Consider the following 16,113-nt stretch of genomic DNA (forward strand, 5'->3'; position numbering starts at 1 on the left):
TTATCACGTGCGTTAGGTTGCCTTAAATACACAAATAAATATTTTATTTATTCATTAACAATATTATTCACAATTCTACATTTTAGTTTTAATGCCATGGTTCAGCATTTCAAAATTTAGTTTTATTTCTAAAATATGAAGCAATAGGCTAAATACCAGTACATCATTTTGTCTTTTCTTCTCCTAATGCATGATTTCCTTTTGTCGGCTACATCAATCCTTCAATTCAGGTCAAAATTTGTCCATATTAGATTCAGTTTCCTGTACTTGTGCTGCTCCAGGGACTCGAGGAAATCAACTTCAATTTCAGCCTCAAATTTCAAATTCCTTCACATGTACATAGTATATAAAAAATTTAAATTATACATTTTGCTTTTTATGTAACCTCCTTTAGTAATCTGCTAATATTGTTTAATTTTCAAAACAGTCACTGACCTCCAGAGCAGGTGTCCTAGGTTAAGAATCGCTTAATTAAAACATGCTCAGTGGTCTTAAAGTCCTGGCCACAGAGCCTACACTTCAAATATCTGATGGCGCATATTTTCAAAGGGGGTGTGAGGGTGGGGTTAACAGAGTGGAACAACGCTCAAAAATTTTAAGAGATGGGTCAAAAAGACCGCCTTCAACCTGGTCGTGAGTTCTATGGGCGTTTCCTCACCATCTCTTCGCTGATGGTGGAGAGTTTTGGCAGGGTGAGTTTCCAAGTGATGTACCTGTGACTGGAGGCAGGACACAGGAAGACAAGGTACAGGTCTGATTTTAGGTGAAAGTGACGGAGCTCCAGGCCTCTTTCTGCTATTCTGAAGCACTGTAAATAATGGATATTCATGGTGTTCACCATGACTCGCGTGGTTAACACTTACTGTCGGCATAATTGTGTGTATGATCTCTGATAGAAGGTTTGAAACTTCATAAAATAGTTTTAAGGGCTAACGGATTTAACAGATAAATTGCAGGTAACGGATTTATGCTAAGCATGAAAGCTTAGTGGGTTAATGTGGTTCTTGCAGAGATTTTATGTTACCAGTAGGTGACCAGTTATAATATTGTAAGGTAGCTCCTTGTGTTTTGAGCCGTCACCAACTGCAGATAACCTGCAAGGTAAGGTTTCATAATAATAAGGTTGGAAAACTGCATTCTGGTGTGTGATGGTTATACTTACTGTTACCCATAATACAGTTCTGTTTGAAAACTGGCTTCATGATTCAGCCAGTTGGACACTTGCTGCAGGAACATTCAGGGCCTGATTTCGATTTTTTCGGGGGGGGCTTGTTAAACCCATGTAGCTCCAAAGATTCTACCTGTCCATGCCCACAGCAAATAAATGCAACCCAACCGGCTCAGAGTAGCCTGGTGTCTTGAGATTGATGAGACCATGCCTGCAAGGCCCGTTCTATATCAGGGATCAGCTGGGCGCATCCCATACCAGGCCTACCTATCCAAGTCACCTCTGTGTCCTTGAACCATATATCACCAAAGTCCTTCCGTACAGCCACCCACTGCTGAGCCAGCATGACGTACGGCTGTCTGATAAGCCATACAATGCTCTTGTCACTATCCGCGCTGGTTTAAAGAGACAACACAACTATAAGAGCCTGGGTGCCTGATGTAGCGTTTGTAGGTGGCCGAAGACCATCCCCCCCCTATCCTTTTTTATGTGATCTGCCACAGCACACTTGTAAGGAAATGCCTCCTTGGCATGGTTACCCCTAACTTTTTGCCTTTGCTGATGCTAAGTTATGATTTGAAAGTGTGCTCGGACCCTGCTAACCAGGCCCCAGCACCAGTGTTCTTTCCGTAAACTGTACCTTTGTCTCCACAATTGGCACAACCCTGGCACTCAGGTAAGTCCCTTGTAACTGGTACCCCTGGTACCAAGGGCCCTGATGCCAGGGAAGGTCTTTAAGGGCTGCAGCATGTCTTATGCCACCCTAGGGACCCCTCACTCAGCACATGCACACTGCCTCTCAGCTTGTGTGTGCTGGTGGGGAGAAAATGATTAACCTCACACTGCCTGTGGCATAGGTAAGTCACCCCTCTAGCAGGCCTTACAGCCCTAAGGCAGGGTGCACTATACCACAGGTGAGGGCATATCTGCAGGAGCAATATGCCCCTACAGTGTCTAAGCAAAACCTTAGACATTGTAAGTGCAGGGTAGCCTTAAGAGCATATGGTCTGGGAGTTTGTCAAACACGAACTCCACAGTTCCATAATGGCTACACTGAAGCACAATAATTGCACACTGATGCCAGTGTGCAATTTATTGTAACATACATCTTAGAGATGCCCCCTGAATACCTACCCGACTTCTAGTGTAGGCTGACCAGTTTCTGCCAGCCTGCCACACACCAGACATGTTGCTGGCCACATGGGGAGAGTGCTTTTGTCACTCTGTGGCCAGGAACAAAGCCTGTACTGGGTGGAGGTGCTTCCCACCTCCTCCTGCAAGAACTGTAACACCTACTGAGGAGCCTCAAAGGCTCACCCCTTTTGTTACAGCGTCCCAGGGCATCCCAGCTAGTGGAGATGTCCGCACCTCCGGCCACTGCCCCCACTTTTGGCGGCAAGGCTGGAGGAGATAATGAGAAAAACAAGGAGGAGTCACCCACCTGTCAGGACAGCCCCTAAGGTGTCCTGAGCTGAGGTGACCCCTGCCTTGAGAAATCCTCCATCTTGAGTTTGGAGGATTCCCCCAATAGGATTAGGGATGTGCTCCCTTCCCCACAGGGAGGGGACACAAAGAGGGTGTAGCCACCCTCAAGGACAGTAGCCATTGGCTACTGCCCTCCCAGACCTAAACACACCCCTAAATTCAGTATTTAGGGGCTCCCCAGATCCCAGGAAGTCAGATTCCTGCAACCTGAAGAAAGAAGAAGGACTGCTGACCTACAAGCCTGCAGAGAAGGAGGAAGACGACAACTGATTTGACCCCAGCCCTACCGGCCTGTCTCCAACTTCGAAACCTGCTCCAGCGACGCATCCGACAGGGACCAGCAACCTCTGAAGCCTCAGAGGACTGCCCTGGACTACAGGACCAAGATACTCCAGTGAAAAGCGGCCCTGTTCAAAACCAGCTACTTCTTTGCAACAAAGAAGCAACTTCCAAAGACTTCACGTTTCCCGCTGGAAGCGTGAGACTCTACACTCTGCACCCGACGTCCCCGGCTCGACCTGCAGAAAACCAACACCTCAGGGAGGACTCCCCAGCGACTGCGAGCCCGTGAGTAACCAGAGATGACCCCCCTGAGCCCCCACAGCGACGCCTGCAGAGAGAACCCAGAGGCTCCCCCTGACCGCGACTGCCTGTAACAAGGGACCCGACGCCTGGAACAAACACTGCACCCGCAGCCCCCAGGACCTGAAGGAACCGAACCTCGACACAGGAGTGACCCCCAGGCGACCCTCTGCCTTGCCCAGGAGGTGGCTGTCCCGAGAAGCTACCCCCTGTGCCTGCCTGCACCGCTAGAGTGACCCCCGGGTCCCTCCACTGAAACCTATACAAAACCCGATGCCTGGTTTGCTCACTGCACCCGGCCGCCCCTCTGCCGCTGAGGGTGTACTTTGTGTGCCTTCTCGTGTCCCCCCCGGTGCTCTACAAAACCCCGTGGTCTGATCCCAGAGGACGCAGGTACTTACCTGCTGGCAGACTGGAACCAGAGCACCCCTGTTCTCCAAAGGCGGCTATGTGTTTTGGGCACCTCTTTGTCCTCTGCACCTGACCGGCCCTGAGCTGCTGGTGTGGTAACTTTGAGGTTGCCTTGAACCCCCAACGGTGGGCTGCCTATGCCCCAGGACTCAGACTTGTAAGTGTTTTTCTTACTTCCTAATCTAATCTTTACTTACCTTCCCCAGGAACTGTTGATTTTTGCACTGTGTCCACTTTGAAAATAGCTTATTGCCATTTTTACAAAGACTGTACATGATATTGTTTTCATTCAAGGTTCCTAAAGTATCTAAGTGAAGTACCCTGCATTTAAAGTATTAAATGTAAATCTTGAACCTGTGGTTCTTAAAATAAACTAAGAAAATATATTTTTGAATATAAAAACCTATTGGCCTGGAGTAAGACGTTGAGTGTGTGTTCCTCATGTATTGCCTGTGTGTGTACAACAAATGCTTAACACTACCCTCTGATAAGCCTACTGTTTGACCACACTACCACAAAATAGAGCATTAGAATGATCTACTTTTGCCACTATCTTACCTTGAAGGGGAACCCTTGGACTCTGTGCACACTATTTCTTACTTTGAAATAGTATATACAGAGCCAACTTCCTACAACACTCAATGTAGCAGTTGTGGCTGCGTCAATCCTAAAGAAGTGCGATCCGAATTTGTCTGGAGGAAGCCCCGCTTTGGCCAAGGCCATCTTTAAGATCGCTATGAACCGAAATTGGATGAAAAATTAGGCATCTTTATAGCAAGACAGGGGTGCCACCTCAGACAACCTTATTAGTGCATAAGCCCGAATGCAGCAGACAGGGCAGCATGTTGAATCCTCTATGCACTCCATTCTTGAATATGTTCCTTTCCCTGTTTGGCCTGTTTTGGCCCGCCGCAGATGGATTACCATGTGCGTGCTACCCAGCTGCAGGCCGTCCCCCAGTAGGCACCTGCTCCCTGGTTCAGATTTGGAGAGTGCCACCAATTCGCTTATTTGGTAGGTGCCAAAAAAATGCCAGTGTGAAGGTTGCTTTGAAAAGGGCAAGTTTGTGGCCGGAGGCACAAATAGTTACTAGCCCCGCCAACATTCTTATCTATGCCTCGAAATCCAGGGTCTGCCACCGGTCCCCATTTGTGGGCCTTAGTCTAACAGCCCTTCATGGCCGCCCTGCAGTAGAATGATTTGGTAGGGTCCATCCCTGTTGTAAATTCTGTGCAGTAGACTACTGCAGTGAGGTGTGTCTGTGCCCATGTGTGAGCTCCGCCATCTTTAAAAGCCCAATCAATAAAATTCTGTATGTCCATTTCTGAGACTACCTCCCCCCACCACGCCAGTGACCTCTTGAAAGGTTCCCCAACACTTATGGTAGCGTGTCGCGGATTGCTGGCTAGTGCACTGTTCACCAGCGTGGTCAAGTCGGGATGGCCAGCTCCCATAATGATTGGGTATTGGGGTCCTAACGGGGGTCTGCATGTGGTGTCAGTTCCCTAAAGAGCCGCCACTGTTGGGCCAGAAAGGGGGAAAACACCATGCTCATCACCTCATGCTGTGTCATGTTTACCAACCCAACCGGAGTCCCAAAATTTGTGTTAGTGCCAGCGTGTGCCCCTTCGCTTTGCGCCCCCAACTCATTGCGCTGTGCTTGTGCCTCACCCTCCTGAGTCGTTACACGACAGCTGGCGATCCCAGCGACAGCCGCCATTCTGGCTGTAGGCCCCATCTCCATATCTTCAGCACTAACCTGCTCCGTGCTGTCAGATCAATCTTCTTCCCTTGTCTTCAGCTGTGCCTCTAACACCCTTTGCTTCTGTGCTTCTGGGGGCTGCATAGCACCTTTTGCGCCCCCTATTGGTGACTGCCGTATGTTCTGGTGTTGACTTCTTGATGCCTTGGTGGGCGCTGCCGTTCTGGCTACACACGCCCCTTGCTTGCTCTTTTTCGATTTATTTCTCTCCCGTTCAGCCTTATCAATGGTTCCCATCCCCCACTGGGTTTATTTCCTTGTGCTCTCTTTTGTTCTAGCCAAAAGCTCTTGTCTAGGAGCACCTCCAAATTAATTCAAGCCCATTGCCCCTTGCCCCTGCACCCTGTTTCTTGGGAGGTGAACTGAATGCCATGTCCTGATCTCTGAAGCAGACTGGGCGCTTCCTTTCCCTACCTGTGGTGCGACAGCTGTTGCCCTCCATGTGGTCCTAGATTCCTTTGTGTGAGAGCCCTCTGGAATGTTAGGATTCACACCTTGACCTTCAGGGTTTATGTGCTCAAATGAAGCAACTAGCCTAGTTATCACAGCCCTTTGTTGTTTACTGAATGTTAGTTAATATTGCTTCCTTGGGGCTAGTAGACATCTAGCTTGCTGGAATTCAGGTCAATTATAATGCACCTCCACTTTTCAGGACACAAGCAGGGAGAAGACAATGCAGTAATGAAATTAAAGGGAGGGGAATGACTACAGACACACCTGGAATAGAACCCTCACCTCTTTCTATGAGGTTCTGTGACTGTGACCACGAGGCCACCGCTAAATCTATGGGAACAAGGGCTTTAGTGGGAGAATGGAAGAGTTGACACATAAGCACCCGCACTCTACCTACTCTATCTCCAATTGTTTCAAACCTGTAGTAACAACTGGGTCTTGTGGGAAATTAAAGGAGGGGAATGTCTACAGACACACCTGGAATAGAATCCTCACCTCGCCAGTGTTATGGTCTATAACAAAGACTACGAGGATACGGGTGATTAAGCACCATCAATACTTTCAGAACCTAGCTTATGTGCGTTGTTTCCCACAATTACGATCTCTGTAGGCAGGCTACTTCCTAAAGACCCTACTTCATTCTGCCCCAGACTGCAACTTCAAAATAAATCATCATGTACAACTGCACAGTATTCTTTGCGCCATCCTCCTGCATGTGAACTCCTGACCACTTTGCCTGATTCGTTTTTTAAAAATGCGGATGGATGGCCACGTGATTCCAAGTGCACTCCCGCTACAATTCTTGCGATAACTATCCCTAAGAAGAGATCCTTGTTCACACCTCACTGGCGCACTGCCTGCGCCGACGTGCACTCACTGCTAAAGAGTCTACCAACAACCGGCACACAAGAGATCTTTGTTCGCGCCTCACTGGTGCACTGCCTGCGCAGACGCGCTGCTGACGATTACCTTGTTCAGTGATCTCCATCAGGCCAACGCAGACTCCTCTACCCCCTTCGCACCCACACCATTGTACCAGTGCAGACCCCAGGCCTGACAACGGGAGGATCCAATGGGGAAATCTCCAACGACGACACGTCCGGCAGCACTTCGAACTTTAAGTCCAGTTGTTGCGGGAGGCCTTGTCCGGCCTTCCATTTTAACCATAAAACTTGCACCCGGAATGGCCAGTTAGAAGGTTGCCTGCCAACCTGTGCGCACCATTTTCACGAGCTTGCTTGACTGACTCAGCTCCATCCCACCCCCAGGGAGGCGTTGAGTGCAGGCCCCCTTACTGGTCCGCTTTGTGAACCTGCCCGCCTTCAGATCCTGGCAGAGGGGAATACTCTGTTACAAACGTGACCTATATCCCTTCCGCCGTATTACAATCCCATTACATCCTATGGGGATCGTAATATGGCAGACGGGAAATCCCTTGCGTTTGTGACGGAGTATTCCCTCCACCAGGGTCTAAATCAGGCCCTCAGTGATACGCAAGTACAATCTCAAAGCAGCCCTATCCCTCTTAGGTAGAGCAGGTGTTACTATTATCTATAGTAATGGTGTGACTATTAGCTCATAAATAGGATAACAGAGACATCTCTTATTTACAGTGCTTAGAAACTATAAGGGTGCTATATAAAACAAGCACTGGCAAAGACAAAGGCCTCTCCAAAGAGAGTTTTGAAAATTATTTTAACAATGCTATGCTGTGCAGCATATCTAAAAATATATATTTTTTAAATGCACTAGGACACACCCAGTGCCAATATGTTTTTTTTTTGTTTTTTAAACACATTAACGCTGGCCACCTCAAAGAGTTTTTTAATCATTATTATTATTATTTTTAGGGGCGTGCTCCCCATCGCTTCTCATCTGTCTTCTCCTCGACCCCCATTCTTCTGTTCGTCCTCCCTCCTTCTATGTTGGCTCATCCCTTAACCCACACCCCAAACAAATGGGGGAGCTCAAGGGGGGGGGGGGGGGGGGGGGGGGAGGGGGTTAACTCAGAGAGAGAGCAATCGAGAAGGATGCCAGTGAGGAGAGAGGACAGACGAAAGGGGATGGGTAAGCACACAGACGTTTTGGGTAAGCATACGGACAACTGAGGGCAGGCGGAAGGGGCTGGGACAAGCAAACGGACAATGAAGAGTTGGCAGGAGAAGGGCCTTGGCAAGCTCACGGACAATGAAGGGTGGCCCAAAAGTCTAGAACAAGCATATGGACAACGAAGGGTAGGTGGGAGAGGCTGGGGCAAGCACACGGGCAACAGAGGTTGGGCTGGAGGAGCTTGGGCAAGCTAACGGGCACCCGAGGCTGGGCGGGAGGGGCTGGGGCAAGCAAACGGGCACCAGAGGCTGGGCGGGAGGGGCTGGGGCACGCACACAGACAACAGAGGCTGGGTGGAAGGGGTTGGGGCAAGCACACAGAAATTAGAGGGTGGACGAAGCAAACTGAGAAGTACAAGGTCAAGAGAAAATAGGCAGAGAGCTCGGGAAAGCACACAAACAAAAGAGGGTAGGTAGGAGAGTCTAGGCAAGTACATGGACAACATAGGGTGGGTGGGAAGGGCTGGGACAAGCACACTGACAGTGGAGGGCGGGCAAAGCAAACAGAGAAGCACAAGGATGACAGAGTGTGGGCAGATGGCTGAGGAAGCACACGTACAAGAGGGTGGGCTGATAGCAGCTGGAAAAGCACTGGCCAGTGTGGGTGGGCGGGAGGATAATGGGGCAAGGACACTGAGGATGGAGAAGTAAACAAAGGAGACAGAAGGAAAACATGCACTCTTGTAGATATTTAAACAAAAAGAATAATGTAGCACCAGAAAAAGTGAACGGTGGAAGGACACAGTAATGCATCCATGCTGCAGGGGAGGGACAAACAGAAGAGGAAGAAAAGCCAATGTAAGTGGACATAGTAGAATCAGGCAAATAAGAGTGACAAAGAAGCCAGGCAATGGTAAGCTAAGCCCGCCGTAAGGTAATAAAAACATCTCACAGCAGACAGTGCATGTGTTCTCTGAGGTAAGACCTAAGAAGACAACCTTTCAAATCAGTCTTCTGGGTATGTATAACTTGATACAGTACGTCTTTGTTCCCCCAATGGGCTGCTGGCCTGGACAAGGTGTGATATTCCAGCTGTTTTTAAAGTTACACCTCTTACACTTGCTGCCAGCCTAGTCAAACATTTGATAAAAAGAATTGTGTTTGTCCATGAATTTGGGAATTTGAAAAGGCACATACGAGAGGCAAAAATAGAACCATCAACCCCCTACAGGATGTTCTTCCACACACTGAATTCATAAACATCACTGTATGAGTCATTCTTCTGGTGTTCTTCATAGGTGGGCTGATTTGATGGGGACACCCTGGATACAGCACAAGAACAGTTGCCACAACCAGAATAATTAAAGTTATGGAAAGAAAACTTGAATTCATCTCAGTCACTTGCCATCACTCAGGGCCGTATCCCAGTATGTCGTATTTTGCCCACTATGCCTGTATAAACAGAAACCATTCCATCATGTTTAACCATCTGGAGGAGACCTAGCCTGGCAGTTTCGGCCTGAGAGTTGCTATTGGAGCAGGACCAAGACTAATTTGCTTATGGTAGGTCTCTGTAAAGTGTGGTATAGGTGGCAAAAAACAGAAGACTGAAATGTGGTCCAAGAGCTCGCCAGTGGCTGAGGTTAATTCAGGCATTCCAACACCTTGTAGTTTGTTGTAGTATAAGCCCTAAGTGTGACAGGATATGCCTTGGCATGAGTCCTGTGCTCTCTGTGGCACATAACTATACTTCACTGTTAAGGCCTAAATAGGGATAAACTGGTCTGGGTTGCTTGTGTTCCTGTCTGAAGGGGATCTGGCCTGGCAGTTTGGAGTGGACTGATCCTGATGGAGCATAACCAAAACTGTTTTGCACATGGTACTTCTCTGTCTACAGCAGCACAGTGAGTAAAAATGATGAAGTGTAATTTTGACCTGAGAGATCACAAGTACAGACCACATTAATTCAAGTGTTCCTTCCAGCTAGCTGTTTCTTGCCAGTACTCCTTTTCTAGCACTGCTGCATGCCAGCCCTCCTTCCTTCAGAGTTGGGTACACCACGATGCTTGGGGGGGAACTTTCATTCACTACCACCACCTCAATAATATTCAGTAAGGTACGCCCATACAGATTATGTTACTTATCTGGAGCCTCGCTAACCATTCCCTACAAAATACTCTATTGGGCACATCAGGCCATAAAGGTGGTACTAAAATTTAGTTAAAGAATTGGACGCGCAAATGTGGGTTTGAGGGAATCTTTGCAGGCTAAAATACCAGTCCAGCAGATTACTCAGTGCCCTTCACCAACATGCCCTCTGGATCCCTCCTCTATCTGCATTCTTCTTACTATATACACACACACACACACCATATGCTCCCTTCTTACTATACACATGCACTACCCCACACTCACCGTCTGCTCCCTTCTTACTATACACATGCACTACCCCACACACACACCCTCTGCTCCCTTCTTACTATACACGTGCACTACCACACACACACCCTCTGCTCCCTTCTTACTATACAAGTGCACTACCAAACACACACCTACTACCACACACACCCTCTGCTCCCTTCTTACTATACACGTGCACTACCACACGTGCACTACCACACACACACCTACCACACACACACCCTCTGCTCCCTTCCTACTATACATGTGCACTACCACACACACACACCTACTACCACACACACACCCTCTGCTCCCTTCTTACTATACATGTGCACTACCACACACACCCTCTGCTCCCTTCTTACTATACATGTGCACTACCACACGCACCCTGTGCTCCCTTACTATACAAGTGACCTACCACACACCCTCTGCTCCCTTCTTACTATACACGTGCACTACCAAATACCTATTGTGTGCTTTTAATACAAACCTCTCACATGCCTGCAAACCGCATACTACTCATGCACCATCATGTGCTTAGTCTGCCCTCTTAATGAAAACACACCCTCCCAAAAGCCTCCGCTCACAACTCTCTCTCCTCTCTCTATCACATGCAGATTCTGCACTCTTAATACAAACAAACCTTCCGGTATGGCTCTGCCCACACCTACACACATCCAACTACCTTTATATTATACATTATTGTTTTGGGTAGCAGCTGCTAGACGTGACTTGCCCATAGCTATCACTGGCACGGCCCTTTGTACTCTTGGTTTTCAGGGGCCATGAAGAAGTGTCTCCAATAACCCTCTTAATATTTTGTAGAATCAACAACTTGCCCTTCCCACAACTTCTGAGCAGCAAATGGGGGATTGTGAAGGAGCTGGGAGTAGGACAAGCGGTCATCCTTGTTATGGCATCAGGATCAAGGGGTGTGTGATGTCATGACTGCAACCAATCCTCCAGGCAATTTAGTGGATATTTATATAACTACATATTGTCCTTCTCCTTCACCCAAATGGCCCTCTAAAGATACGCATCGTTTACACCGCAACCAGCTAAATACAAATTAGACATCTCTCAATTCCTGTTTATTACACAAAACCTCTATGTTCATACACCTCTGCCCCTCTTGCTATACACACACAGCTTTTACACACAAAAAAGGTCACAGGTGCTGCAAGCTATTGTAAAGACAGGACTAGAGACAGAAGTGGGATTAGAAGGGTGAATTCTGTGTAGATATTTTTATACTTTTTCATTCACATCACGGCCATCACATCCTGAGGCTGCCCGTTCTCTTGGACTCAGCTTCTCTTGGGGATGCAGACACGGTCTCAGAGGGCCATTAATGAAAAGGAACAGACCACTCATCATTACACAATCCTGCAGTGCTTACAATATGGATCCAGAATCTCCACTTGTTTCATGTCTCGGTGGGGCGACGAGGCCTTTTGTAACATTATTGGCTAGAGGGACACATACAATTACATGCTACGTATCATTCCCATCTGCTCATTTCTTTAACCTGCCTACCATTCGCACACACATGGCTTCACCTCCGCATTATTAGTATTAATACTGCACCACATTATTATTAATACTCCCTTCCCTGTGTTTGCCCCACACCCTTCTGGGCTAAATCACTCTTTTCCTCCAACCAACCCTTCAGTAGCTGCGTCCTTAAAAGTTCCCTAAGGTTTGGTATCCTCGAGTTGTCTCAATGGGTGCTGACCTACTAATACATCACCTACAACGTGGAGAACACTTACGTCATTATCTGGTCTCTTAAAATGCACAATGTTCCAACTGGACACAGATTACCAAATCTCCGGCTGGAACTGAACACAGAAACTGTGCGCACCATAAAAACATCCTCCGTTGGCTTAACTATGTTGGGACTCTTTGTAGAACCTTTTTCAGGAGAATCAGAGCAATTAGGGACTACTGGGCTCAAATGGTGACAGTGTGGGCCTTCTGCCCCCACATCCCTGGGGCTTACCCAATTGTTGAGCCCAAAACAGGGCACTAAGTACACCCCTTTACCGCTTGAGTCTCAAGGGAGTTAGGCAGAGCAGTCCAAGGCTTAGTCATAGAGGTGGTGTGTGGTAGAAGCTCAAACTCAAATAAAAAAGTACCTATTCATAAATCATTGCACAGCCAGTGCTTTTACTTGACAAAGGAAAAGTACTTTTAATTACAGAGCACAGAAAAATACTACACACGAAATTATCATGAATAATACACAGACCTACCACTAGAATGTTAGAACTATATTGGAGGTTATTCCCAAGTTCTTAGAAGTGACAAAGATAGATCAGAGTAAAACCACTTTCAGGTGCCCTAGAGTGTGCCCTACAGTTTGTTTCCTTTCACTCTTCCTCTTCCTAGATATAAGCTGTAGATACAATGATGGCAGGGGTGGTAAAGTATAGTTACCCATAGGATATGTGTATAGTTAGTTACTATAGTTCCTGCAACCTACAAGCTGAGCCTTTAAATCCCAGTAGGCCACTGCATCCCACAGTGTGTCGTGGGCCGAGTCTAGTGTTGCATTCTGGTTTGTGTGCACACTCATACATACCTTCTGGGAGTGAGCCCTGGTTTTCAGACGGAATCTCGTTGAGGTAAAACCCATGAATGAGATTATAGCTTTATCTAGCGCCAAGCCAACACAAATGTTTCTTTCATCGAGTACAGTTACGATTTTCTTCTGCCCTGTGCCGTCACTTCTTAACTGGGGCAGTTCTTTGTAGTCACTTCTGCCATTTCCGGCAAACCTCCGTTATCCTCGGCGGACCAATCAGGGGGAGCTTCAGAGGACAGGAGTAAGTGCATCACTCCGGAGACACTGATGGAGGCTCTTCAAGGCACTCCTCTTTTAGTATACCTTTTAATATACCTTTGGTACTTCTCTCCAGCCATCAATGCGGAACTTCCATGTTCCTGTCTCTGAACCAGTTGGCAGTTAAGTTACCCCAGACCTAGAGTTCAGAACTTGTTAATGTGAAACCCTGGAAGAATGACTGGGAGTTCCTGTCCCATACTCAGTATGCAGATAGCGATTGTGGATTCCACAGATCCAGCTCTGGATCTAGCTTTAGATGGTTTGTGTGTGTTTTCCTCACAGGCTGGTCAAGCCATGGGTTTTGGCCTCCAATTTCAGGCTGAAGACGGGGTGAAGTTGAGAACTTCTTGGTGAGGAGACCCAAACCAAAAAGGCACAAAATCAGGAGAGGTTTCCTCGCTCAGCTTACGTTACAACCTGTTTCGGGGGTAACAACTGAGGAACAATGGAGCAGAAGCATGGAAGGACTGTCCCTGTCCTATACTCCGAAGGGCTCTATCTCCTTTCCAGCCTGCAGTCTAGTTCACACGAGTAGACTCCAGGAATGCTTTGGAGGAGTCCTACAAATTCATATTGTTGCCTGGCAAGCTCCCACCAACATTCAACTTGTGTACCATCCACACAGGAACCAAAGTGGAACAGTCTAAGATAGCACATACGGCCCATGGTTTTACAGCTACAGATGAATAGTGTGAACATACATGTGACATTCTTGTCCCACAAAGATGGAATCAAAGACCAGTCGCCAGGGACTGGCAGAAAATGTTAAGCAAGGTAGAGTAAGCAACCCTGAGGCCGAAAAATCACAAATATGCAGAGATCCACTACAAGCGGGACTCATGATTAGGGTACATGCTCCGCAGAGTCCATTTTTGGGTGAAGGGACTATAATACTTTTTTTTACTTGAAACCCAGCAGCTGGAGCTTCAGCCTAGTGAAGTCTCAAGAGTCCGAGACCATTGATGCCGAGAGCAAGAGGTAGCATAGCAATTTTGCTACAGTGAGATGTGTATGCATGGTACCCCTGCCCCACTGATTGTGTGCACAGATTGTGGTAAAGGCCCAATGTTACCGACAATCACTGCTTAATGCTGTATCAAGCTACAACCTCTACCACAGAGCAAACCTTGACTGCTCGACTTTGCTACCTTCAGTGGGTGAAACCAGTGGTTAACAATCCACATGGAAGTTACTTCCAGTTGCCATCACGTGCCCAAAGACGACAAGAAATGGCCACTGTTTAGCTGCATGGTCTACAGTACAACCATGGCATGATGACGTCTTTTATGAAAAAGCTTCAAACGTCTTGTATGAAAATGCTTCAAACGTGTTTATATCACATTACAACTGGTGCGTTTATTTTATAGCGCAGGATCACCACATAGAATACCGAAGAACGCTCTCCTGTAAAGGAGCAAGAGGCCACTATTTAATAAGAAGTTGGGGGGGGGTGGCGTTGAGTGGGTGATGACATCATGGAGCAACCATGGATTATAAAAAATAAAATACAGTACTCCATATGGTAAATTTTAAGGATGTCGCAAGTCACCTCCGAGTACCACGAAAATACTTTGGCAACGTTGCACTGTTGGGCCACACACTCCTCTGTAACTGCAACATCTTGCTATTGTGTAGCACTGTCATATATCATATATAATGCTGGCACGTGTGACACATTCCTTACTTTTTGTCAACAGCTCTTTGCATGTCAGCACCATGGTGTTCGCATTTTAGGTGTGCATGCTATAACGGACTGCATTGCTTTTACGTGCAGATGTACATGCCCCAGCTTACAGAGTGCAGAACTTACCACACCTGCCGCTGTCACTGGTAGAAGTTATACAGTGGACCAGTTACTAAGGTTATGTGCCCATGGAAATGCCACATACTGCGGTGGCATACCACGGATAGCGGGAGCCCTAATGCAAGGAAGGAAATCACCGCCCCCATCAGCTGGCTCCATCGTAAAACATATACGAGAATGACAACCAATACCAAGGAGGAACACTGCATTGCCGGCGGCATTTGGACCCAGCACAAAATATCTGTAACCGGTCAGCTGAAATGTACTCTGAGGATGGGCGTTGACAGTCACGTATATACATCCACACAAATACGTGCTTTGTTTAGACATGGTGTACTTTCTCGTTTTTTCCCCTTTTTTTGCAGTTTTATATATCGCGAAATCGGCCCGAAGGTTTTAGAGCGCTTCAAATGAGCACCAGTTACATTACACACGTTGTTTAAACACAATTATAACGAATGTAGCGCAGAGTCACACAACAAAAACTCGTATTTGATGCACGCGCCTCTCCAGTGCGCTTTGTTCACATACTTTCTGTTGGCTCAGCAGCAGTGCCTCACTGGATCGGTTAGGTGCACCAGGGCTCTGCCCACATCTGAGGGGTGCACTGCCCCTGAGAACTGTGGTGTACTGTACATCAGTCCCCCGTGGTACCTCCACCAAAACAAGGCTGTCTATCAGCACCGCGCCCTTAGACATAAAGACAAAGCCCTTACCGGCAGCGATGGTGAGGGGCGGGTGCAGCAGTTCGTGTCAGTCGTCTTCAGCCCAAACTACGAGGGTCCTGGTGCTCCGAGCGACCCCGACACTCGGGGTGCCCCGGGTCAGCAAAGCTCAGCTCTCAGAGCTCGTGCAGCACTGACGCGGCAGCTGCTTAAAAACTGCGCCTCCGGAGAATAGGCGGGCCGCAGTCTGCACCAATTACAGCCCCTCCGAGGAAGCAGGAAATGAAATTACCCACAACTTGTGATGCGGGCAGGGACCGGCGGGGTGTGTACCCTTCGCGCACTCTGCTCTTTAGAATCTTAACAGTAAAAAGAACGTGCACAGTTGTAAATACGCCCGCGTATGCACGACGATAATGTGTTTTATGTAGCACTTGGCGGCACGGTCTGCGTCCCTGTGATTTTACATGCGTTACATAAC

General features: G+C 47.7%; 1 protein-coding gene across 1 annotated transcript in view; it reads right to left on the bottom strand.

Annotated features, from left to right (window-relative positions):
* MICAL1 (microtubule associated monooxygenase, calponin and LIM domain containing 1) overlaps window positions 1-15,827 on the bottom strand; it is a 255,534-nt gene extending 239,707 nt beyond the window's left edge. Inside the window, exon 1 of the mRNA XM_069238776.1 lies at window positions 15,684-15,827. The gene's annotated coding sequence lies outside the window, so the exon portion shown is untranslated. The remainder of the gene's footprint in view (window positions 1-15,683) is intronic.
* Window positions 15,828-16,113: the final 286 nt, after the last annotated feature.

This window comes from Pleurodeles waltl, chromosome 6 (assembly GCF_031143425.1).
Source record: "Pleurodeles waltl isolate 20211129_DDA chromosome 6, aPleWal1.hap1.20221129, whole genome shotgun sequence".
In the NCBI taxonomy this organism is placed as follows: domain Eukaryota; kingdom Metazoa; phylum Chordata; class Amphibia; order Caudata; family Salamandridae; genus Pleurodeles; species Pleurodeles waltl.